The sequence below is a fragment of the Lissotriton helveticus genome, chromosome 12, assembly GCF_964261635.1.
Source record: "Lissotriton helveticus chromosome 12, aLisHel1.1, whole genome shotgun sequence".
In the NCBI taxonomy this organism is placed as follows: Eukaryota; Metazoa; Chordata; class Amphibia; order Caudata; family Salamandridae; genus Lissotriton; species Lissotriton helveticus.
Genome location: NC_136073.1, coordinates 97,313,596 through 97,334,135, shown reverse-complemented (window position 1 = coordinate 97,334,135; position 20,540 = coordinate 97,313,596). Strand labels below are relative to the sequence as shown.

Sequence of the window (20,540 nt, the reverse complement as noted above, 5' to 3'; positions counted from 1 at the left end):
GTGAAAAAGCAATATTCTCTTGAACACCATAAAGAAAAGTCTTTCAAAGTTAAGACTCAAGGGGTTGCTGTGGCTTAGCTGGTTAGAGCGCCTGTCTAGTAAACAGGAGATCCAGAGTTCAACTCTCAGCAGCGCCTTGCTTTTCTCTTTATTATATAACAAATCAATTTCATTAGGTACTATTCTGATACAATTAAAATATAAACGTCTGATTCATCTTACTGTTGAACAGATCATCTTCAACCTCATAAAAGCCAAAGTATTTTCAAGATTATAGAGTGAATACTGTTGTTGCAAAATAAAAAAAGACATATCTATGAGAAAGACGTATATGACATTACTACCTCTATTTGAGCTATATTAATGCCTTCATGAAAAAAAAATAATGTATTAAAGAAATAACATTGGGTTTTATAAGAGTACCTGTTTATTAAAACATATTAATACTTGTTTAGTGATTGAGTATCTTATTGTGTTTAAGATTACAGTACATATAAAGAAGAATTTATAGCAGGGAACAAAATTTCATCATCAGCAGTAGATTATTTATGTATTTTTTGCTATTGATGTTGGTGCTGTGGCTTAGTGGTTAAAGCGCCTGTCTCGTAAACAGGAAATCCTGAGTTCAAATCTCAGTAGCACCTAACTGTTTTCTCCATGCTTTAGGAATATTTTTCATCCAACAAGTATTGAATACATTTTAAGAATTAAACGTCTGGTTCTATGAACTTTAGAATAAGTTATCATAAAATGAAATAAAATACTTGGTATTGTGAAGATTTTTATAGGAATGCATTGACTGAAATATCGAAAAGTAAATGACAAAGAACAAGATAGAGCCGTATGATCACTCTATTGTTGAGTTCAACTAATCCACTCTTCGGCAAGGTATATTTCAAAATTCTATGAATAGGGTAAACTTCAAATTAGAGAGGTGTTTTTGAATAAGTGAAGCGTCTTCATCTAAAGTGTTTGAGTAGAGAGGTCTGTGAACTTATAAAAGAATATGAAAGTGAAAAAGCAATATTCTCTTGAACACCATAAAGAAAAGTCTTTCAAAGTTAAGACTCAAGGGGGTGCTGTGGCTTAGCTGGTTAGAGTGCCTGTCTAGTAAACAGGAGATCCTGAGTTCAACTCTCAGCAGCGCCTTGCTTTTCTCTTTATTATATAACAAATCAATTTCATTAGGTACTATTCTGATACAATTAAAATATGAACGTCTGATTCATCTTACTGTTGAACAGATCATCTTCAACCTCATAAAAGCCAAAGTATTTTCAAGATTATAGAGTGAATACTGTTATTGCAAAATAAAAAAAGACATATCTATGAGAAAGACGTAGATGACATTACTACCTCGATTTGAGCTATATTAATGCCTTCATTAAAAAAAAAATGTAATGTATTCAAGAAATAACATTGGGTTTTATAAGAGTACCTGTTTATTAAAACATATTAATACTTGTTTAGTGATTGAGTATCTTATTGTGTTTAAGATTACAGTACATATAAAGAAGAATTTATAGCAGGAAACTAAATTTCTTCATCAGCAGTAGATTATTTGTGTATTTTTTGCTATTGAGGTTGGTGCTGTGGCTTAGTTGTTAAAGCGCCTGTCTCGTAAACAGGAAATCTTGAGTTCAAATCTCAGTGGCACCTAACTGTTTTCTCCATGCTTTAGGAATATTTTTCATCAAACAAGTATTGAATACATTTTAAGAATTAAACGTCTGGTTCTATGAACTTTAGAATAAGTTATCATAAAATGAAATAAAATACTTGGTATTGTGAAGATTTTTATAGGAATGCATTGACTGAAATATCGAAAAGTAATTGACAAAGAACAAGATAGAGACGTATGATCACTCTATTGTTGAGTTCAACTAATCCACTCTTCGGCAAGGTATATTTTAAAATTCTATGAATATGGTAAACTTCAAATTAGAGAGGTGTTTTTGAATAAGTGAAGCGTCTTCATCTAAAGTGTTTGAGTAGAGAAGTCTGTGAACTTATAAAAGAATATGAAAGTGAAAAAGCAATATTCTCTTGAACACATTAAAGAAAAGTCTTTCAAAGTAAAGACTCAAGGGGGTGCTGTGGCTTAGCTGGTTAAAGCGCCTGTCTAGTAAACAGGAGATCCTGAGTTCAACTCTCTGCAGCGCCTTGCTTTTCTCTTTGTTATATAACAAATCAATTTCATTAGGTCCTATTCTGATACAATTAAAATATAAAAGTCTGATTCATCTTACTGTTGAACAGATCATCTTAAACCTCATAAAAACCAAAGTATTTTCAAGATTATAGAGTGAATACTGTTGTTGCAAAATAAAAAAAGACATATCTATGAGAAAGACGTATATGACATTACTACCTCGATTTGAGCTATATTAATGCCTTCATGAAAAAAAATATAATGTATTCAAGAAATAACATTGGGTTTTATAAGAGTACCTGTTTATTAAAACATATTAATACTTGTTTAGTGATGGAGTATCTTATTGTGTTTAAGATTACAGTACATATAAAGAAGAATTTATAGCAGGGAACAAAATGTCATCATCAGCAGTAGATTATTTATGTATTTTTTGCTATTGAAGTTGGTGCTGTGGCTTAGTGATTAAAGCGCCTGTCTTGTAAACAGGAAATCCTGAGTTCAAATCTCAGTAGCACCTAACTGTTTTCTCCATGCTTTAGGAATATTTTTCATCAAACAAGTATTGAATACATTTTAAGAATTAAACGTCTGGTTCTATGAACTTTAGAATAAGTTATCATAAAATGAAATAAAATACTTGGTATTGTGAAGATTTTTATAGGAATGCATTGACTGAAATATCGAAAAGTAAATGACAAAGAACAAGATAGAGCCGTATGATCACTCTATTGTTGAGTTCAACTAATCCACTCTTCGGCAAGGTATATTTTAAAATTCTATGAATAGGGTAAACTTCAAATTAGAGAGGTGTTTTTGAATAAGTGAACCGTCTTCATCTAAAGTGTTTGAGTAGAGAAGTCTGTGAACTTATAAAAGAATATGAAAGTGAAAAAGCAATATTCTCTTGAACACCATAAAAAAAGTCTTTCAAAGTAAAGACTCAAGCGGGTGCTGTGGCTTAGCTGGTTAAAGCGCCTGTCTAGTAAACAGGAGATCCTGAGTTCAACTCTCAGCAGCGCCTTGCTTTTCTCTTTATTATATAACAAATCAATTTCATTAGGTACTATTCTGATACAATTAAAATATGAACGTCTGATTCATCTTACTGTTGAACAGATCATCTTCAACCTCATAAAAGCCAAAGTATTTTCAAGATTATAGAGTGAATACTGTTATTGCAAAATAAAAAAAGACATATCTATGAGAAAGACGTAGATGACATTACTACCTCGATTTGAGCTATATTAATGCCTTCATTAAAAAAAAATGTAATGTATTCAAGAAATAACATTGGGTTTTATAAGAGTACCTGTTTATTAAAACATATTAATACTTGTTTAGTGATTGAGTATCTTATTGTGTTTAAGATTACAGTACATATAAAGAAGAATTTATAGCAGGAAACTAAATTTCTTCATCAGCAGTAGATTATTTGTGTATTTTTTGCTATTGAGGTTGGTGCTGTGGCTTAGTTGTTAAAGCGCCTGTCTCGTAAACAGGAAACCTTGAGTTCAAATCTCAGTGGCACCTAACTGTTTTCTCCATGCTTTAGGAATATTTTTCATCAAACAAGTATTGAATACATTTTAAGAATTAAACGTCTGGTTCTATGAACTTTAGAATAAGTTATCATAAAATGAAATAAAATACTTGGTATTGTGAAGATTTTTATAGGAATGCATTGACTGAAATATCGAAAAGTAATTGACAAAGAACAAGATAGAGACGTATGATCACTCTATTGTTGAGTTCAACTAATCCACTCTTCGGCAAGGTATATTTTAAAATTCTATGAATATGGTAAACTTCAAATTAGAGAGGTGTTTTTGAATAAGTGAAGCGTCTTCATCTAAAGTGTTTGAGTAGAGAAGTCTGTGAACTTATAAAAGAATATGAAAGTGAAAAAGCAATATTCTCTTGAACACATTAAAGAAAAGTCTTTCAAAGTAAAGACTCAAGGGGGTGCTGTGGCTTAGCTGGTTAAAGCGCCTGTCTAGTAAACAGGAGATCCTGAGTTCAACTCTCTGCAGCGCCTTGCTTTTCTCTTTGTTATATAACAAATCAATTTCATTAGGTCCTATTCTGATACAATTAAAATATAAAAGTCTGATTCATCTTACTGTTGAACAGATCATCTTAAACCTCATAAAAACCAAAGTATTTTCAAGATTATAGAGTGAATACTGTTGTTGCAAAATAAAAAAAGACATATCTATGAGAAAGACGTATATGACATTACTACCTCGATTTGAGCTATATTAATGCCTTCATGAAAAAAAATATAATGTATTCAAGAAATAACATTGGGTTTTATAAGAGTACCTGTTTATTAAAACATATTAATACTTGTTTAGTGATGGAGTATCTTATTGTGTTTAAGATTACAGTACATATAAAGAAGAATTTATAGCAGGGAACAAAATTTCATCATCAGCAGTAGATTATTTATGTATTTTTTGCTATTGAAGTTGGTGCTGTGGCTTAGTGATTAAAGCGCCTGTCTTGTAAACAGGAAATCCTGAGTTCAAATCTCAGTAGCACCTAACTGTTTTCTCCATGCTTTAGGAATATTTTTCATCAAACAAGTATTGAATACATTTTAAGAATTAAACGTCTGGTTCTATGAACTTTAGAATAAGTTATCATAAAATGAAATAAAATACTTGGTATTGTGAAGATTTTTATAGGAATGCATTGACTGAAATATCGAAAAGTAAATGACAAAGAACAAGATAGAGCCGTATGATCACTCTATTGTTGAGTTCAACTAATCCACTCTTCGGCAAGGTATATTTTAAAATTCTATGAATAGGGTAAACTTCAAATTAGAGAGGTGTTTTTGAATAAGTGAACCGTCTTCATCTAAAGTGTTTGAGTAGAGAAGTCTGTGAACTTATAAAAGAATATGAAAGTGAAAAAGCAATATTCTCTTGAACACCATAAAAAAAGTCTTTCAAAGTAAAGACTCAAGCGGGTGCTGTGGCTTAGCTGGTTAAAGCGCCTGTCTAGTAAACAGGAGATCCTGAGTTCAACTCTCAGCAGCGCCTTGCTTTTCTCTTTATTATATAACAAATCAATTTCATTAGGTACTATTCTGATACAATTAAAATATAAACGTCTGATTCATCTTACTGTTGAACAGATCATCTTCAACCTCATAAAAGCCAAAGTATTTTCAAGATTATAGAGTGAATACTGTTATTGCAAAATAAAAAAAGACATATCTATGAGAAAGACGTAGATGACATTACTACCTCGATTTGAGCTATATTAATGCCTTCATTAAAAAAAAAATGTAATGTATTCAAGAAATAACATTGGGTTTTATAAGAGTACCTGTTTATTGAAACATATTAATACTTGTTTAGTGATTGAGTATCTTATTGTGTTTAAGATTACAGTACATATAAAGAAGAATTTATAGCAGGAAACAAAATTTCATCATCAACAATAGATTATTTATGTATTTTTGGTTATTGAGGTTGGTGCTGTGGCTTAGTGGTTAAAGCGCCTGTCTCGTAAACAGGAAATCCTGAGTTCAAATCTCAATAACACCTAACTGTTTTCTCCATGCTTTAGGAATATTTTTCATCAAACAAGTATTGAATACATTTTAAGAATCAAACATCTGGTTCTATGAACTTTAGAATAAGTTATCATAAAATGAAATAAAATACTTGGTATTGTGAAGATGTTTAGAGGAATGCATTGACTGAAATATCGAAAAGTAAATGACAAAGAACAAGATAGAGCCGTATGATCACTCTATTGTTGAGTTCAACTAATCCACTCTTCGGCAAGGTATATTTCAAAATTCTATGAATAGGGTAAACTTCAAATTAGAGAGGTGCTTTTGAATAAGTGAAGCTTCTTCATCTAAAGTGTTTGAGTAGAGAAGTCTGTGAACTTATAAAAGAATATGAAAGTGAAAAAGCAATATTCTCTTGAACACCATAAAGAAAAGTCTTTCAAAATTAAGACTCAAGGGGGTGCTGTGGCTTAGCTGGTTAGAGCGCCTGTCTAGTAAACAGGAGATCCTGAGTTCAACTCTCAGCAGCGCCTTGCTTTTCTCTTTATTATATAACAAATCAATTTCATTAGGTACTATTCTGATACAATTAAAATATAAACGTCTGATTCATCTTACTGTTGAACAGATCATCTTCAACCTCATAAAAGCCAAAGTATTTTCAAGATTATAGAGTGAATACTGTTATTGCAAAATAAAAAAAGACATATCTATGAGAAAGACGTAGATGACATTACTACCTCGATTTGAGCTATATTAATGCCTTCATTAAAAAAAAAATGTAATGTATTCAAGAAATAACATTGGGTTTTATAAGAGTACCTGTTTATTGAAACATATTAATACTTGTTTAGTGATTGAGTATCTTATTGTGTTTAAGATTACAGTACATATAAAGAAGAATTTATAGCAGGAAACAAAATTTCATCATCAACAATAGATTATTTATGTATTTTTTGTTATTGAGGTTGGTGCTGTGGCTTAGTGGTTAAAGCGCCTGTCTCGTAAACAGGAAATCCTGAGTTCAAATCTCAATAACACCTAACTGTTTTCTCCATGCTTTAGGAATATTTTTCATCAAACAAGTATTGAATACATTTTAAGAATCAAACATCTGGTTCTATGAACTTTAGAATAAGTTATCATAAAATGAAATAAAATACTTGGTATTGTGAAGATGTTTAGAGGAATGCATTGACTGAAATATCGAAAAGTAAATGACAAAGAACAAGATAGAGCCGTATGATCACTCTATTGTTGAGTTCAACTAATCCACTCTTCGGCAAGGTATATTTCAAAATTCTATGAATAGGGTAAACTTCAAATTAGAGAGGTGCTTTTGAATAAGTGAAGCTTCTTCATCTAAAGTGTTTGAGTAGAGAAGTCTGTGAACTTATAAAAGAATATGAAAGTGAAAAAGCAATATTCTCTTGAACACCATAAAGAAAAGTCTTTCAAAGTTAAGACTCAAGGGGGTGCTGTGGCTTAGCTGGTTAGAGCGCCTGTCTAGTAAACAGGAGATCCTGAGTTCAACTCTCAGCAGCGCCTTGCTTTTCTCTTTATTATATAACAAATCAATTTCATTAGTTACTATTCTGATACAATTAAAATATAAACATCTGATTCATCTTACTGTTGAAGAGATCATCTTCAACCTCATAAAAGCCAAAGTATTTTTAAGATTATAGAGTGAATACTGTTATTGCAAAATAAAAAAAGACATATCTATGAGAAAGACGTAGATGACATTACTACCTCGATTTGAGCTATATTAATGCCTTAAAAAAAAAAATGTAATGTGTTCAAGAAATAACATTGGGTTTTATAAGAGTACCTGTTTATTGAAACATATTAATACTTGTTTAGTGATTGAGTATCTTATTGTGTTTAAGATTACAGTACATATAAAGAAGAATTTATAGCAGGGAACACAATTTCATCATCAGCAGTAGATTATTTATGTATTTTTTGCTATTGACGTTGGTGCTGTGGCTTAGTGGTTAAAGCGCCTGTCTCGTAAACAGGAAATCCTGAGTTCAAATCTCAGTAGCACCTAACTGTTTTCTCCATGCTTTAGGAATATTTTTCATCAAACAAGTATTGAATACATTTTAAGAATTAAAAGTCTGGTTCTATGAACTTTAGAATAAGTTATCATAAAAGGAAATAAAATACTTGGTATTGTGAAGATTTTTATAGGAATGCATGACTGAAATATCGAAAAGTAAATGACAAAGAACAAGATAGAGACGTATGATCACTCTATTGTTGAGTTCAACTAATCCACTCTTCGGCAAGGTATATTTTAAAATTCTATGAATAGAGTAAACTTCAAATTAGAGGGGTGTTTTTGAATAAGTGAAGCGTCTTCATCTAAAGTGTTTGAGTAGAGAAGTCTGTGAACTTATAAAAGAATATGAAAGTGAAAAAGCAATATTCTCTTGAACACCATAAAGAAAAGTCTTTCAAAGTATAGACTCAAGGGGGTGCTGTGGCTAAGCTGGTTAAAGCGCCTGTCTAGTAAACAGGAGATCCTGAGTTCAACTCTCAGCAGCGCCTTGCATTTCTCTTTGTTATATGACAAATCAATTTCCTTAGGTCCTATTCTGATACAATTAAAATATAAAAGTCTGATTCATCTTACTGTTGAACAGATCATCTTAAACCTCATAAAAACCAAAGTATTTTCAAGATTATAGAGTGAATACTGTTGTTGCAAAATAAAAAAAGACATATCTATGAGAAAGACGTATATGACATTACTACCTCGATTTGAGCTATATTAATGCCTTCATGAAAAAAAAAATATAATGTATTCAAGAAATAACATTGGGTTTTATAAGAGTACCTGTTTATTAAAACATATTAATACTTGTTTAGTGATTGAGTATCTTATTGTGTTTAAGATTACAGTACATATAAAGAAGAATTTATAGCAGGAAACAAAATTTCATCATCAGCAGTAGATTATTTGTGTATTTTTTGCTATTGACGTTGGTGCTGTGGCTTAGTGGTTAAAGCGCCTGTCTCGTAAACAGGAAATCCTGAGTTCAAATCTCAGTAGCACCTAACTGTTTTCTCCATGCTTTAGGAATATTTTTCATCAAACAAGTATTGAATACATTTTAAGAATCAAACGTCTGGTTCTATGAACTTTAGAATAAGTTATCATAAAATGAAATAAAATACTTGGTATTGTGAAGATTTTTATAGGAATGCATTGACTGAAATATCGAAAAGTAAATGACAAAGAACAAGATAGAGACGTATGATCACTCTATTGTTGAGTTCAACTAATCCACTCTTCGGCAAGGTATATTTTAAAATTCTATGAATAGGGTAAACTTCAAATTAGAGAGGTGTTTTTGAATAAGTGAAGCGTCTTAATCTAAAGTGTTTGAGTAGAGAAGTCTGTGAACTTATAAAATAATATGAAAGTGAAAAAGCATTATTCTCTTGAACACCATAAAGAAAAGTCTTTCAAAGTAATGACTCAAGGGGGTGCTGTGGCTCAGCTGGTTAAAGCGCCTGTCTAGTAAACAGGAGATCCTGAGTTCAACTCTCAGCAGCGCCTTGCTTTTCTCTTTGTTGTATAACAAATCAATTTCATTAGGTCCTATTCTGATACAATTAAAATATAAAAGTCTGATTCATCTTACTGTTGAACAGATCATCCTAAACCTCATAAAAACCAAAGTATTTTCAAGATTATAGAGTGAATACTGTTGTTGCAAAATAAAAAAAGACATCTATGAGAAAGACGTATATGATATTACTACCTCTATTTGAGCTATATTAATGCCTTCATGAAAAAAATAATATAATGTATTCAAGAAATAACATTGGGTTTTATAAGAGTACCTGTTTATTAAAACATAATAATACTTGTTTAGTGATTGAGTATCTTATTGTGTTTAAGATTACAGTACATATAAAGAAGAATTTATAGCAGGGAACAAAATTTCATCATCAGCAGTAGATTTTTTATGTATTTTTTGCTATTGACTTTGGTGCTGTGGCTTAGTGGTTAAAGCGCCTGTCTCGTAAACAGGAAATCCTGAGTTCAAATCTCAGTAGCACCTAACTGTTTTCTCCATGCTTTAGGAATATTTTTCATCAAACAAGTATTGAATACATTTTAAGAATTAAACGTCTGGTTCTATGAACTTTAGAATAAGTTATCATAAAATGAAATAAAATACTTGGTATTGTGAAGATTTTTATAGGAATGCATTGACTGAAATATCGAAAAGTAAATGACAAAGAACAAGATAGAGACGTATGATCACTCTATTGTTGAGTTCAACTAATCCACTCTTCGGCAAGGTATATTTTAAAAATCTATGAATAGGGTAAACTTCAAATTAGAGAGGTGTTTTTGAATAAGTGAAGCGTCTTCATCTAAAGTGTTTGAGTAGAGAAGTCTGTGAACTTATAAAAGAATATGAAAGTGAAAAAGCAATATTCTCTTGAACACCATAAAGAAAAGTCTTTCAAAGTAAAGACTAAAGGGGGTGCTGTGGCTTAGCTGGTTAAAGCGCCTGTCTAGTAAACAGGAGGTCCTGAGTTCAACTCTCAGCAGCGCCTTGCTTTTCTCTTTGTTATATAACAAATCAATTTCATTAGGTCCTATTCTGATACAATTAAAATATAAAAGTCTGATTCATCTTACTGTTGAACAGATCATCTTAAACCTCATAAAAACCAAAGTATTTTCAAGATTATAGAGTGAATACTGTTGTTGCAAAATAAAAAAAGACATATCTATGAGAAAGACGTATATGACATTACTACCTCGATTTGAGCTATATTAATGCCTTCATAAAAAAAAAAATATAATGTATTCAAGAAATAACATTGGGATTTATAAGAGTACCTGTTTATTAAAACATATTAATACTTGTTTAGTGATTGAGTATCTTATTGTGTTTAAGATTACAGTACATATAAAGAAGAATTTATAGCAGGGAACAAAATTTCATCATCAGCAGTAGATTATTTATGTATTTTTTGCTATTGACGTTGGTGCTGTGGCTTACTGGTTAAAGCGCCTGTCTTATTAACAGGAAATCCTGAGTTCAAATCTCAGTAGCACCTAACTGTTTTCTCCATGCTTTAGGAATATTTTTCATCAAACAAGTATTGAATACATTTTAAGAATTAAACGTCTGGTTCTATGAACTTTAGAATAAGTTATCATAAAATGAAATAAAATACTTGGTATTGTGAAGATTTTTATAGGAATGCATTGACTGAAATATCGAAAAGTAAATGACAAAGAACAAGATAGAGCCGTATGATCACTCTATTGTTGAGTTCAACTAATCCACTCTTCGGCAAGGTATATTTTAAAATTCTATGAATAGGGTAAACTTCAAATTAGAGAGGTGTTTTTGAATAAGTGAAGCGTCTTCATCTAAAGTGTTTGAGTAGAGAAGTCTGTGAACTTATAAAAGAATATGAAAGTGAAAAAGCAATATTCTCTTGAACACCATAAAGAAAAGTCTTTCAAAGTTAAGACTCAAGGGGGTGCTGTGGCTTAGCTGGTTAGAGCGCCTGTCTAGTAAACAAGAGATCCTGAGTTCAACTCTCAGCAGCGCCTTGCTTTTCTCTTTATTATATAACAAATCAATTTCATTAGGTACTATTCTGATACAATTAAAATATAAACGTCTGATTCATCTTACTGTTGAACAGATCATCTTCAACCTCATATAAGCCAAAGTATTTTCAAGATTATAGAGTGAATACTGTTATTGCAAAATAAAAAAAGACATATCTATGAGAAAGACGTATATGACATTACTACCTCGATTTGAGCTATATTAATGCCTTCATTAAAAAAAAATGTAATGTATTCAAGAAATAACATTGGGTTTTATAAGAGTACCTGTTTATTGAAACATATTAATACTTGTTTAGTGATTGAGTATCTTATTGTGTTTAAGATTACAGTACATATAAAGAAGAATTTATAGCAGGAAACAAAATGTCATCATCAACAATAGATTATTTATGTATTTTTTGTTATTGAGGTTGGTGCTGTGGCTTAGTGGTTAAAGCGCCTGTCTCGTAAACAGGAAATCCTGAGTTCAAATCTCAATAGCACCTAACTGTTTTCTCCATGCTTTAGGAATATTTTTCATCAAACAAGTATTGAATACATTTTAAGAATTAAAAGTCTGGTTCTATGAACTTTAGAATAAGTTATCATAAAATGAAATAAAATACTTGGTATTGTGAAGATTTTTATAGGAATGCATTGACTGAAATATCGAAAAGTAAATGACAAAGAACAAGATAGAGACGTATGATCACTCTATTGTTGAGTTCAACTAATCCACTCTTCGGCAAGGTATATTTTAAAATTCTATGAATAGGGTAAACTTCAAATTAGAGAGGTGTTTTTGAATAAGTGAACCGTCTTCATCTAAAGTGTTTGAGTAGAGAAGTCTGTGAACTTATAAAAGAATATGAAAGTGAAAAAGCAATATTCTCTTGAACACCATAAAAAAAAGTCTTTCAAAGTAAAGACTCAAGCGGGTGCTGTGGCTTAGCTGGTTAAAGCGCCTGTCTAGTAAACAGGAGATCCTGAGTTCAACTCTCAGCAGCGCCTTGCTTTTCTCTTTGTTATATAACAAATCAATTTCATTAGGTCCTATTCTGATACAATTAAAATATAAAACTCTGATTCATCTTACTGTTGAACAGATCATCTTAAACCTCATAAAAACCAAAGTATTTTCAAGATTATAGAGTGAATACTGTTGCTGCAAAATAAAAAATGACATATCTATGAGAAAGACGTATATGACATTACTACCTCTATTTGAGCTATATTAATGCCTTCATGAAAAAAAAACTATAATGTATTCAAGAAATAACATTGGGTTTTATAAGAGTACCTGTTTATTAAAACATATTAACACTTGTTTAGTGATTGAGTATCTTATTGTGTTTAAGATTACAGTACATATAAAGAAGAATTTATAGCAGGGAACAAAATTTCATCATCAGCAGTAGATTATTTATGTATTTTTTGCTATTGACGTTGGTGTTGTGGCTTAGTGGTTAAAGCGCCTGTCTCGTAAACAGGAAATCCTGAGTTCAAATCTCAGTAGCACCTAACTGTTTTCTCCATGCTTTAGGAATATTTTTCATCAAACAAGTATTGAATACATTTTAAGAATTAAACGTCTGGTTCTATGAACTTTAGAATCAGTTATCATAAAATGAAATAAAATACTTGGTATTGTGACGATTTTTATAGGAATGCATTGACTGAAATATCGAAAAGTAAATGACAAAGAACAAGATAGAGATGTATGATCACTCTATTGTTGAGTTCAACTAATCCACTCTTCGGCAAGGTATATTTTAAAATTCTATGAATAGGGTAAACTTCAAATTAGAGAGGTGTTTTTGAATAAGTGAAGCGTCTTCATCTAAAGTGTTTGAGTAGAGAAGTCTGTGAACTTATAAAAGAATATGAAAGTGAAAAAGCAATATTCTCTTGAACCCATAAAGAAAAGTCTTTCAAAGTTAAGACTCAAGGGGGTGCTGTGGCTTAGCTGGTTAGAGCGCCTGTCTAGTAAACAGGAGATCCTGAGTTCAACTCTCAGCAGCGCCTTGCTTTTCTCTTTATTATATAAAAAATCAATTTCATTAGGTACTATTCTGATACAATTAAAATATAAACGACTGATTCATCTTACTGTTGAACAGATCATCTTCAACCTCATAAAAGCCTAAGTATTTTCAAGAATATAGAGTGAATACTGTTATTGCAAAATAAAAAAAGACATATCTATGAGAAAGACATAGATGACATTACTACCTCGATTTGAGCTATATTAATGCCTTCATTAAAAAAAAAATTTAATGTATTCAAGAAATAACATTGGGTTTTATAAGAGTACCTGTTTATTAAAACATATTAATACTTGTTTAGTGATTGAGTATCTTATTGTGTTTAAGATTACAGTACATATAAAGAAGAATTTATAGCAGGGAACAAAATTTCATCATCAGCAGTAGAATATTTATGTATTTTTTGCTATTGACGTTGGTGCTGTGGCTTAGTGGTTAAAGCGCCTGTCTCGTTAACAGGAAATCCTGAGTTCAAATCTCAGTAGCACCTAACTGTTTTCTCCATGCTTTAGGAATATTTTTCATCAAACAAGTATTGAATACATTTTAAGAATTAAACGTCTGGTTCTATGAACTTTAGAATAAGTTATCATAAAATGAAATAAAATACTTGGTATTGTGAAGATTTTTATAGGAATGCATTGACTGAAATATCGAAAAGTAAATGACAAAGAACAAGATAGAGCCGTATGATCACTCTATTGTTGAGTTCAACTAATCCACTCTTCGGCAAGGTATATTTTAAAATTCTATGAATAGGGTAAACTTCAAATTAGAGAGGTGTTTTTGAATAAGTGAAGCGTCTTCATCTAAAGTGTTTGAGTAGAGAAGTCTGTGAACTTATAAAAGAATATGAAAGTGAAAAAGCAATATTCTCTTGAACACCATAAAGAAAAGTCTTTCAAAGTTAAGATTCAAGGGGGTGCTGTGGCTTAGCTGGTTAGAGCGCCTGTCTAGTAAACAGGAGATCCTGAGTTCAACTCTCAGCAGCGCCTTGCTTTTCTCTTTATTATATAACAAATCAATTTCATTAGGTACTATTCTGATAAAATTAAAATATAAACGTCTGATTCATCTTACTGTTGAACAGATCATCTTCAACCTCATATAAGCCAAAGTATTTTCAAGATTATAGAGTGAATACTGTTATTGCAAAATAAAAAAAGACATATCTATGAGAAAGACGTATATGACATTACTACCTCGATTTGAGCTATATTAATGCCTTCATTAAAAAAAAATGTAATGTATTCAAGAAATAACATTGGGTTTTATAAGAGTACCTGTTTATTGAAACATATTAATACTTGTTTAGTGATTGAGTATCTTATTGTGTTTAAGATTACAGTACATATAAAGAAGAATTTATAGCAGGAAACAAAATTTCATCATCAACAATAGATTATTTATGTATTTTTTGTTATTGAGGTTGGTGCTGTGGCTTAGTGGTTAAAGCGCCTGTCTCGTAAACAGGAAATCCTGAGTTCAAATCTCAATAGCACCTAACTGTTTTCTCCATGCTTTAGGAATATTTTTCATCAAACAAGTATTGAATACATTTTAAGAATCAAACGTCTGGTTCTATGAACTTTAGAATAAGTTATCATAAAATGAAATAAAATACTTGGTATTGTGAAGATTTTTATAGGAATGCATTGACTGAAATATCGAAAAGTAAATGACAAAGAACAAGATAGAGACGTATGATCACTCTATTGTTGAGTTCAACTAATCCACTCTTCGGCAAGGTATATTTTAAAATTCTATGAATAGGGTAAACTTCAAATTAGAGAGGTGTTTTTGAATAAGTGAACCGTCTTCATCTAAAGTGTTTGAGTAGAGAAGTCTGTGAACTTATAAAAGAATATGAAAGTGAAAAAGCAATATTCTCTTGAACACCATAAAAAAAAGTCTTTCAAAGTAAAGACTCAAGCGGGTGCTGTGGCTTAGCTGGTTAAAGCGCCTGTCTAGTAAACAGGAGATCCTGAGTTCAACTCTCAGCAGCGCCTTGCTTTTCTCTTTGTTATATAACAAATCAATTTCATTAGGTCCTATTCTGATACAATTAAAATATAAAACTCTGATTCATCTTACTGTTGAACAGATCATCTTAAACCTCATAAAAACCAAAGTATTTTCAAGATTATAGAGTGAATACTGTTGCTGCAAAATAAAAAATGACATATCTATGAGAAAGACGTATATGACATTACTACCTCTATTTGAGCTATATTAATGCCTTCATGAAAAAAAAACTATAATGTATTCAAGAAATAACATTGGGTTTTATAAGAGTACCTGTTTATTAAAACATATTAACACTTGTTTAGTGATTGAGTATCTTATTGTGTTTAAGATTACAGTACATATAAAGAAGAATTTATAGCAGGGAACAAAATTTCATCATCAGCAGTAGATTATTTATGTATTTTTTGCTATTGACGTTGGTGTTGTGGCTTAGTGGTTAAAGCGCCTGTCTCGTAAACAGGAAATCCTGAGTTCAAATCTCAGTAGCACCTAACTGTTTTCTCCATGCTTTAGGAATATTTTTCATCAAACAAGTATTGAATACATTTTAAGAATTAAACGTCTGGTTCTATGAACTTTAGAATCAGTTATCATAAAATGAAATAAAATACTTGGTATTGTGACGATTTTTATAGGAATGCATTGACTGAAATATCGAAAAGTAAATGACAAAGAACAAGATAGAGATGTATGATCACTCTATTGTTGAGTTCAACTAATCCACTCTTCGGCAAGGTATATTTTAAAATTCTATGAATAGGGTAAACTTCCAATTAGAGAGGTGTTTTTGAATAAGTGAAGCGTCTTCATCTAAAGTGTTTGAGTAGAGAAGTCTGTGAACTTATAAAAGAATATGAAAGTGAAAAAGCAATATTCTCTTGAACCCATAAAGAAAAGTCTTTCAAAGTTAAGACTCAAGGGGGTGCTGTGGCTTAGCTGGTTAGAGCGCCTGTCTAGTAAACAGGAGATCCTGAGTTCAACTCTCAGCAGCGCCTTGCTTTTCTCTTTATTATATAACAAATCAATTTCATTAGGTACTATTCTGATACAATTAAAATATAAACGACTGATTCATCTTACTGTTGAACAGATCATCTTCAACCTCATAAAAGCCTAAGTATTTTCAAGAATATAGAGTGAATACTGTTATTGCAAAATAAAAAAAGACATATCTATGAGAAAGACATAGATGACATTACTACCTCGATTTGAGCTATATTAATGCCTTCATTAAAAAAAAAATTTAATGTATTCAAGAAATAACATTGGGTTTTATAAGAGTACCTGTTTATTAAAACATATTAATACTTGTTTAGTGATTGAGTATCTTATTGTGTTTAAGATTACAGTACATATAAAGAAGAATTTATAGCAGGGAACAAAATGTCATCATCAGCAGTAGATTATTTATGTATTTTTTGCTGTTGACGTTGGTGCTGTGGCTTAGTGGTTAAAGCGCCTGTCTCGTTAACAGGAAATCCTGAGTTCAAATCTCAGTAGCACCTAACTGTTTTCTCCATGCTTTAGGAATATTTTTCATCAAACAAGTATTGAATACATTTTAAGAATTAAACGTCTGGTTCTATGAACTTTAGAATAAGTTATCATAAAATGAAATAAAATACTTGGTATTGTGAAGATTTTTATAGGAATGCATTGACTGAAATATCGAAAAGTAAATGACAAAGAACAAGATAGAGCCGTATGATCACTCTATTGTTGAGTTCAACTAATCCACTCTTCGGCAAGGTATATTTTAAAATTCTATGAATAGGGTAAACTTCAAATTAGAGAGGTGTTTTTGAATAAGTGAAGCGTCTTCATCTAAAGTGTTTGAGTAGAGAAGTCTGTGAACTTATAAAAGAATATGAAAGTGAAAAAGCAATATTCTCTTGAACACCATAAAGAAAAGTCTTTCAAAGTTAAGATTCAAGGGGGTGCTGTGGCTTAGCTGGTTAGAGCGCCTGTCTAGTAAACAGGAGATCCTGAGTTCAACTCTCAGCAGCGCCTTGCTTTTCTCTTTATTATATAACAAATCAATTTCATTAGGTACTATTCTGATACAATTAAAATATAAACGTCTGATTCATCTTACTGTTGAACAGATCATCTTCAACCTCATAAAAGCCAAAGTATTTTCAAGATTATAGAGTGAATACTGTTATTGCAAAATAAAAAAAGACATATCTATGAGAAAGACGTAGATGACATTACTACCTCGATTTGAGCTATAATAAAGCCTTCATTAAAAAAAAATGTAATGTATTCAAGAAATAACATTGGGTTTTATAAGAGTACCTGTTTATTGAAACATATTAATACTTGTTTAGTGATTGAGTATCTTATTGTGTTTAAGATTACAGTACATATAAAGAAGAATTTATAGCAGGAAACAAAATTTCATCATCAACAATAGATTATTTATGTATTTTTTGTTATTGAGGTTGGTGCTGTGGCTTAGTGGTTAAAGCGCCTGTCTCGTAAACAGGAAATCCTGAGTTCAAATCTCAATAGCACCTAACTGTTTTCTCCATGCTTTAGGAATATTGTTCATCAAACAAGTATTGAATACATTTTAAGAATCAAACGTCTGGTTCTATGAACTTTAGAATAAGTTATCATAAAATGAAATAAAATACTTGGTATTGTGAAGATTTTTATAGGAATGCATTGACTGAAATATCGAAAAGTAAATGACAAAGAACAAGATAGAGACGTATGATCACTCTATTGTTGAGTTCAACTAATCCACTCTTCGGCAAGGTATATTTTAAAATTCTATGAATAGGGTAAACTTCAAATTAGAGAGGTGTTTTTGAATAAGTGAACCGTCTTCATCTAAAGTGTTTGAGTAGAGAAGTCTGTGAACTCATAAAACAATATGAAAGTGAAAAAGCAATATTCTCTTGAACACCATAAAGAAAAGTCTTTCAAAGTAAAGACTCAAGGGGGTGCTGTGGCGTAGCTGGTTAAAGCGCCTGTCTAGTAAACAGGAGATCCTGAGTTCAACTCTCAGCAGCGCCTTGCTTTTCTCTTTGTTATATAACAAATCAATTTCATTAGGTCCTATTCTGATACAATTAAAATATAAAAGTCTGATTCATCTTACTGTTGAACAGATCATCTTAAACCTCATAAAAACCAAAGTATTTTCAAGATTATAGAGTGAATACTGTTGTTGCAAAATAAAAAAAGACATATCTATGAGAAAGACGTATATGACATTACTACCTCGATTTGAGCTATATTAATGCCTTCATGAAAAAAAAACTATAATGTATTCAAGAAATAACATTGGGTTTTATAAGAGTACCTGTTTATTAAAACATATTAACACTTGTTTAGTGATTGAGTATCTTATTGTGTTTAAGATTACAGTACATATAAAGAAGAATTTATAGCAGGGAACAAAATTTCATCATCAGCAGTAGATTATTTATGTATTTTTTGCTATTGACGTTGGTGCTGTGGCTTAGTGATTAAAGCGCCTGTCTTGTAAACAGGAAATCCTGAGTTTAAATCTCAGTAGCACCTAACTGTTTTCTCCATGCTTTAGGAATATTTTTCATCAAACAAGTATTGAATACATTTTAAGAATTAAACGTCTGGTTCTATGAACTTTAGAATAAGTTATCATAAAATGAAATAAAATACTTGGTATTGTGAAGATTTTTATAGGAATGCATTGACTGAAATATCGAAAAGTAAATGACAAAGAACAAGATAGAGCCGTATGATCACTCTATTGTTGAGTTCAACTAATCCACTCTTCGGCAAGGTATATTTCAAAATTCTATGAATAGGGTAAACTTCAAATTAGAGAGGTGTTTTTGAATAAGTGAAGCGTCTTAATCTAAAGTGTTTGAGTATAGAAGTCTGTGAACTTATAAAAGAATATGAAAGTGAAAAAGCAATATTCTCTTGAACACCATAAAGAAAAGTCTTTCAAAGTAAAGACTCAAGGGGGTCCTGTGGCTTAGCTGGTTAAAGCGCCTGTCTAGTAAACAGGAGATCCTGAGTTCAACTCTCAGCAGCGCCTTGCTTTTCTCTTTGTTATATAACAAATCAATTTCATTAGGTCCTATTCTGATACAATTAAAATATAAAAGTCTGATTCATCTTACTGTTGAACAGATCATCTTAAACCTCATAAAAACCAAAGTATTTTCAAGATTATAGAGTGAATACTGTTGTTGCAAAATAAAAAAAGACATATCTATGAGAAAGACGTATATGACATTACTACCTCGATTTGAGCTATATTAATGCCTTCATGAAAAAAAAATATATATTGTATTCAAGAAATAACATTGGGTTTTATAAGAGTACCTGTTTATTGAAACATATTAATACTTGTTTAGTGATTGAGTATCTTATTGTGTTTAAGATTACAGTACATATAAAGAAGAATTTATAGCAGGAAACAAAATTTCTTCATCAACAATAGATTATTTATGTATTTTTTGTTATTGAGGTTGGTGCTGTGGCTTAGTGATTAAAGCGCCTGTCTCGTAAACAGGAAATCCTGAGTTCAAATCTCAATAGCACCTACAGGTTTTCTCCATGCTTTAGGAATATTTTTCATCAAACAAGTATTGAATACATTTTAAGAATCAAACGTCTGGTTCTATGAACTTTAGAATAAGTTATCATAAAAGGAAAAAAAAAATACTTGGTATTGTGAAGATTTTTATAGGAATGCATTGACTGAAATATCGAAAAGTAAATGACAAAGAACAAGATAGAGACGTATGATCACTCTATTGTTGAGTTCAACTAATCCACTCTTCGGCAAGGTATATTTTAAAATTCTATGAATAGGGTAAACTTCAAATTGGAGAGGTGTTTTTGAATAAGTGAAGCGTCTTCATCTAAAGTGTTTGAGTAGAGAAGTCTGTGAACTTATAAAAGAATATGAAAGTGAAAAAGCAATATTCTCTTGAACACCATGAAGAAAAGTCTTTCAAAGTAAAGACTCAAGGGGGTGCTGTGGCTTAGCTGGTTAAAGCGCCTGTCTAGTAAACAGGAGATCCTGAGTTCAACTCTCAGCAGCGCCTTGCTTTTCTCTTTGTTATATAACAAATCAATTTCATTAGGTCCTATTCTGATACAATTAAAATATAAAAGTCTGATTCATCTTACTGTTGAACAGATCATCTTAAACCTCATAAAAACCAA

The 20,540-nt window shown here is 31.0% G+C and overlaps 35 non-coding genes across 35 annotated transcripts; all 35 read left to right on the top strand.

Annotated features, from left to right (window-relative positions):
- Positions 1–571: 571 nt before the first annotated feature.
- TRNAT-CGU (transfer RNA threonine (anticodon CGU)) lies at positions 572–644 on the top strand. Its single transcript has one exon. It is a non-coding gene; the product is annotated as a tRNA-Thr (tRNA).
- A 431-nt stretch (positions 645–1,075) lies between these two features.
- TRNAT-AGU (transfer RNA threonine (anticodon AGU)) lies at positions 1,076–1,149 on the top strand. Its single transcript has one exon. It is a non-coding gene; the product is annotated as a tRNA-Thr (tRNA).
- Positions 1,150–2,090: 941 nt separating this feature from the next.
- On the top strand, positions 2,091–2,164 carry TRNAT-AGU (transfer RNA threonine (anticodon AGU)). Its single transcript has one exon. It is a non-coding gene; the product is annotated as a tRNA-Thr (tRNA).
- A 435-nt stretch (positions 2,165–2,599) lies between these two features.
- TRNAT-UGU (transfer RNA threonine (anticodon UGU)) lies at positions 2,600–2,672 on the top strand. Its single transcript has one exon. It is a non-coding gene; the product is annotated as a tRNA-Thr (tRNA).
- Positions 2,673–3,102: 430 nt separating this feature from the next.
- TRNAT-AGU (transfer RNA threonine (anticodon AGU)) lies at positions 3,103–3,176 on the top strand. Its single transcript has one exon. It is a non-coding gene; the product is annotated as a tRNA-Thr (tRNA).
- Positions 3,177–3,612: 436 nt separating this feature from the next.
- TRNAT-CGU (transfer RNA threonine (anticodon CGU)) lies at positions 3,613–3,685 on the top strand. The gene has a single exon. It is a non-coding gene; the product is annotated as a tRNA-Thr (tRNA).
- Positions 3,686–4,116: 431 nt separating this feature from the next.
- TRNAT-AGU (transfer RNA threonine (anticodon AGU)) lies at positions 4,117–4,190 on the top strand. Its single transcript has one exon. It is a non-coding gene; the product is annotated as a tRNA-Thr (tRNA).
- Positions 4,191–4,625: 435 nt separating this feature from the next.
- TRNAT-UGU (transfer RNA threonine (anticodon UGU)) lies at positions 4,626–4,698 on the top strand. Its single transcript has one exon. It is a non-coding gene; the product is annotated as a tRNA-Thr (tRNA).
- A 430-nt stretch (positions 4,699–5,128) lies between these two features.
- On the top strand, positions 5,129–5,202 carry TRNAT-AGU (transfer RNA threonine (anticodon AGU)). The gene has a single exon. It is a non-coding gene; the product is annotated as a tRNA-Thr (tRNA).
- A 941-nt stretch (positions 5,203–6,143) lies between these two features.
- On the top strand, positions 6,144–6,217 carry TRNAT-AGU (transfer RNA threonine (anticodon AGU)). The gene has a single exon. It is a non-coding gene; the product is annotated as a tRNA-Thr (tRNA).
- Positions 6,218–7,158: 941 nt separating this feature from the next.
- TRNAT-AGU (transfer RNA threonine (anticodon AGU)) lies at positions 7,159–7,232 on the top strand. Its single transcript has one exon. It is a non-coding gene; the product is annotated as a tRNA-Thr (tRNA).
- Positions 7,233–7,666: 434 nt separating this feature from the next.
- On the top strand, positions 7,667–7,739 carry TRNAT-CGU (transfer RNA threonine (anticodon CGU)). The gene has a single exon. It is a non-coding gene; the product is annotated as a tRNA-Thr (tRNA).
- Positions 7,740–8,169: 430 nt separating this feature from the next.
- TRNAT-AGU (transfer RNA threonine (anticodon AGU)) lies at positions 8,170–8,243 on the top strand. The gene has a single exon. It is a non-coding gene; the product is annotated as a tRNA-Thr (tRNA).
- Positions 8,244–8,680: 437 nt separating this feature from the next.
- On the top strand, positions 8,681–8,753 carry TRNAT-CGU (transfer RNA threonine (anticodon CGU)). The gene has a single exon. It is a non-coding gene; the product is annotated as a tRNA-Thr (tRNA).
- A 431-nt stretch (positions 8,754–9,184) lies between these two features.
- Positions 9,185–9,258, top strand: TRNAT-AGU (transfer RNA threonine (anticodon AGU)). The gene has a single exon. It is a non-coding gene; the product is annotated as a tRNA-Thr (tRNA).
- A 435-nt stretch (positions 9,259–9,693) lies between these two features.
- On the top strand, positions 9,694–9,766 carry TRNAT-CGU (transfer RNA threonine (anticodon CGU)). Its single transcript has one exon. It is a non-coding gene; the product is annotated as a tRNA-Thr (tRNA).
- Positions 9,767–10,197: 431 nt separating this feature from the next.
- TRNAT-AGU (transfer RNA threonine (anticodon AGU)) lies at positions 10,198–10,271 on the top strand. The gene has a single exon. It is a non-coding gene; the product is annotated as a tRNA-Thr (tRNA).
- Positions 10,272–11,212: 941 nt separating this feature from the next.
- On the top strand, positions 11,213–11,286 carry TRNAT-AGU (transfer RNA threonine (anticodon AGU)). The gene has a single exon. It is a non-coding gene; the product is annotated as a tRNA-Thr (tRNA).
- A 436-nt stretch (positions 11,287–11,722) lies between these two features.
- TRNAT-CGU (transfer RNA threonine (anticodon CGU)) lies at positions 11,723–11,795 on the top strand. Its single transcript has one exon. It is a non-coding gene; the product is annotated as a tRNA-Thr (tRNA).
- Positions 11,796–12,226: 431 nt separating this feature from the next.
- TRNAT-AGU (transfer RNA threonine (anticodon AGU)) lies at positions 12,227–12,300 on the top strand. Its single transcript has one exon. It is a non-coding gene; the product is annotated as a tRNA-Thr (tRNA).
- Positions 12,301–12,737: 437 nt separating this feature from the next.
- Positions 12,738–12,810, top strand: TRNAT-CGU (transfer RNA threonine (anticodon CGU)). Its single transcript has one exon. It is a non-coding gene; the product is annotated as a tRNA-Thr (tRNA).
- Positions 12,811–13,240: 430 nt separating this feature from the next.
- TRNAT-AGU (transfer RNA threonine (anticodon AGU)) lies at positions 13,241–13,314 on the top strand. Its single transcript has one exon. It is a non-coding gene; the product is annotated as a tRNA-Thr (tRNA).
- Positions 13,315–13,751: 437 nt separating this feature from the next.
- Positions 13,752–13,824, top strand: TRNAT-CGU (transfer RNA threonine (anticodon CGU)). Its single transcript has one exon. It is a non-coding gene; the product is annotated as a tRNA-Thr (tRNA).
- Positions 13,825–14,255: 431 nt separating this feature from the next.
- Positions 14,256–14,329, top strand: TRNAT-AGU (transfer RNA threonine (anticodon AGU)). Its single transcript has one exon. It is a non-coding gene; the product is annotated as a tRNA-Thr (tRNA).
- A 436-nt stretch (positions 14,330–14,765) lies between these two features.
- Positions 14,766–14,838, top strand: TRNAT-CGU (transfer RNA threonine (anticodon CGU)). The gene has a single exon. It is a non-coding gene; the product is annotated as a tRNA-Thr (tRNA).
- A 431-nt stretch (positions 14,839–15,269) lies between these two features.
- On the top strand, positions 15,270–15,343 carry TRNAT-AGU (transfer RNA threonine (anticodon AGU)). The gene has a single exon. It is a non-coding gene; the product is annotated as a tRNA-Thr (tRNA).
- Positions 15,344–15,780: 437 nt separating this feature from the next.
- TRNAT-CGU (transfer RNA threonine (anticodon CGU)) lies at positions 15,781–15,853 on the top strand. Its single transcript has one exon. It is a non-coding gene; the product is annotated as a tRNA-Thr (tRNA).
- A 430-nt stretch (positions 15,854–16,283) lies between these two features.
- Positions 16,284–16,357, top strand: TRNAT-AGU (transfer RNA threonine (anticodon AGU)). Its single transcript has one exon. It is a non-coding gene; the product is annotated as a tRNA-Thr (tRNA).
- Positions 16,358–16,794: 437 nt separating this feature from the next.
- Positions 16,795–16,867, top strand: TRNAT-CGU (transfer RNA threonine (anticodon CGU)). Its single transcript has one exon. It is a non-coding gene; the product is annotated as a tRNA-Thr (tRNA).
- Positions 16,868–17,298: 431 nt separating this feature from the next.
- On the top strand, positions 17,299–17,372 carry TRNAT-AGU (transfer RNA threonine (anticodon AGU)). The gene has a single exon. It is a non-coding gene; the product is annotated as a tRNA-Thr (tRNA).
- A 436-nt stretch (positions 17,373–17,808) lies between these two features.
- Positions 17,809–17,881, top strand: TRNAT-CGU (transfer RNA threonine (anticodon CGU)). The gene has a single exon. It is a non-coding gene; the product is annotated as a tRNA-Thr (tRNA).
- A 431-nt stretch (positions 17,882–18,312) lies between these two features.
- TRNAT-AGU (transfer RNA threonine (anticodon AGU)) lies at positions 18,313–18,386 on the top strand. Its single transcript has one exon. It is a non-coding gene; the product is annotated as a tRNA-Thr (tRNA).
- Positions 18,387–18,823: 437 nt separating this feature from the next.
- TRNAT-UGU (transfer RNA threonine (anticodon UGU)) lies at positions 18,824–18,896 on the top strand. Its single transcript has one exon. It is a non-coding gene; the product is annotated as a tRNA-Thr (tRNA).
- A 431-nt stretch (positions 18,897–19,327) lies between these two features.
- On the top strand, positions 19,328–19,401 carry TRNAT-AGU (transfer RNA threonine (anticodon AGU)). The gene has a single exon. It is a non-coding gene; the product is annotated as a tRNA-Thr (tRNA).
- Positions 19,402–20,345: 944 nt separating this feature from the next.
- On the top strand, positions 20,346–20,419 carry TRNAT-AGU (transfer RNA threonine (anticodon AGU)). The gene has a single exon. It is a non-coding gene; the product is annotated as a tRNA-Thr (tRNA).
- Positions 20,420–20,540: the final 121 nt, after the last annotated feature.